This window comes from Gadus macrocephalus, chromosome 14 (assembly GCF_031168955.1).
Source record: "Gadus macrocephalus chromosome 14, ASM3116895v1".
Classification (NCBI taxonomy): domain Eukaryota; kingdom Metazoa; phylum Chordata; class Actinopteri; order Gadiformes; family Gadidae; genus Gadus; species Gadus macrocephalus.
Genome location: NC_082395.1, coordinates 17,447,730 through 17,450,213, shown reverse-complemented (window position 1 = coordinate 17,450,213; position 2,484 = coordinate 17,447,730).

Below are 2,484 nucleotides of genomic sequence, written 5' to 3'. Positions count from 1 at the left end.
ATACCAACTGTAGCTGTGTTACAACTCTAACAGACTGTAAGCTTGTGATAGAGGACTAACAGACTTTAGCTGTGTTAAAGGACTGACAGACTTAGCTGTGTTAAAGGACTGACAGACTTTAGCTGTGTTAAAGGACTGAGAGGACCGCTGTAGCTGTGATAGAGGACCGCTGTAGCTGTGATAGAGGACCGGCTGTAGCTGTGATAGAGGACCGGCTGTAGCTGTGATAGAGGACCGCCTGTAGCTGTGATAGAGGACCGGCTGTAGCTGTGATAGAGGACCGCCTGTAGCTGTGATAGAGGACCGCCTGTAGCTGTGATAGAGGACCGCCTGTAGCTGTGATAGAGGACCGCCTGTAGGCTGTGATAGAGGACCCGGCTGTAGCTGTGATAGAGGACCGGCTGTAGCTGTGATAGAGGACCGGCTGTAGCTGTGATAGAGGACCGGCTGTAGCTGTGATAGAGGACCGGCTGTAGCTGTGATTGAGGACCGCTGTAGCTGTGATAGAGAGACCGGCTGTAGCTGTGATAGAGGACCGGCTGTAGCTGTGATAGAGGGACCGTCTGTAGCTGTGATAGAGGACCGCCTGTAGCTGTGATAGAGGACCGCCTGTAGCTGTGATAGAGGACCGGCCTGTAGCTGTGATAGAGGACCGGCTGTAGCTGTGATAGAGGACCGGCTGTAGCTGTGATAGAGGACCGGCTGTAGCTGTGATAGAGGACCGGCTGTAGCTGTGATAGAGGACCGCCTGTAGCTGTGATAGAGGACCGCCTGTAGCTGTGATAGAGGACCGCCTGTAGCTGTCGATAGAGGACCGGCTGTAGCTGTGATAGAGGCCCGACTGTAGCCGTGATAGAGGCCCGGGCTGTAGCTGTGATAGAGGACCGGCTGTAGCTGTGATAGAGGACCGGCTGTAGCTGTGATAGAGGACCGCCTGTAGCTGTGATAGAGGCCCGGCTGTAGCTGTGATAGAGGACCGCCTGTAGCTGTGATAGAGGACCGCCTGTAGCTGTGACCTCTCCGTGTCTCTCTCTCCCGCAGCACGCTGACCATCTACGGCATCAGCCAGGACGACGACGCCATCTACCAGTGCATCGCCGAGAACAGCGCCGGCTCCACGCAGGCCAGCGCCCGCCTCACCGTGCTGTGGGCCGACGGGCTCCCCGGGGCCCCCACACAGGTGCGGGCCCAGGCGTTGTCGCCCGGCGCCATCCAGGTGTCCTGGAAGGAGCCGGAGCAGAACACACAGGACATCATCGGCTACGTGCTGCACATCCGGCGGTCCTCAGGTCAGGACCACACACACGCACATTGTGCAAGCACACACACACTCACACACGCCCACACTGAAACACATAAGCACACACATGCATATCTCACACACACACACACACACACACACACACGCACACGCACACGCACGACACACACACTTGCATGCATATTACACATGCACACACAGAAACTCAGACTCACACTATCTGCAGATTCTAGAGAAGTAGGTGTAATTAAAAGCTAAGTTCTCAACACATATTGACCCCCGCCCACTCCACTACTCCTGCTGCATGCTCCCTGTAATTGGCTCTCGATGAGGGCATTACCAACGGTGAATGGCTCAGATACTTGTTGGCCCAGAGCAACAGTACAATATAATGGTCAAGTAGTAGTATATCATGTGTGTGTGTGTGCGTGTGCGTGTGCGTGTGCGTGTGCGTGTGCGTGTGTGTGTGTGTGTGTGTGTGTGTGTGTGTGTGTGTGCGTGTGTGTGTGCTGCTCTCATCTCTAGCAGATGGATATTTAAGAGTCACAAGGTGCAGAGAGTAGCACCTGCTGTAATTACCCAATAATGTCCTGAGAGAGGGGGGGAGGGGGGGGATAGAGAGAGAGATCCGTAAGGCAGCTCTGTGCGGGGCTCTCTCGCCCCTCTCTGGGTGTCATACTGTGGTCCAGTGCTTCCGTTTGATTCAAGTCCTCGGGGGCAACATTAGATCACCTGACATAACGCTCCTGACAGAACAAATATTGGAGGAATCAGCAATAACCATAAAATAACGAGTGCAGATTGCCTTTATTGTACCATACGTAGATGTATTATTCATCTCTTCCCTCGCCCTCCTCCTGTTTAATACTGCTCCTCTCTTCCATGCTCCCTCTCTCTTGTTATCCTGCCCCCTCTTTCTGTCTCTCTCTCACTTCTCATGCTGTATTCTATTGTCATATCGCCAACGCCTGAATTTCTGAAATTCCACTCAAGGTGGAATAAATACAGATTTATATATATTCATGTATATAAAATGTATGAGCGTCCACATGAGTGGTCTCTCCCTCTCCCTCTCTCTTTCTATGAATCATTCTACATAACTCTCCCCATCCTACTTCTTTCATTCTACCTCTATGTAACTTCAGCTGTATTCCTGTCACTGTATGTCTCACTTATCTGTCTCTCTCCCTCCTCGTTTCTGGAGGTTGTTGGGAGTGAAAATG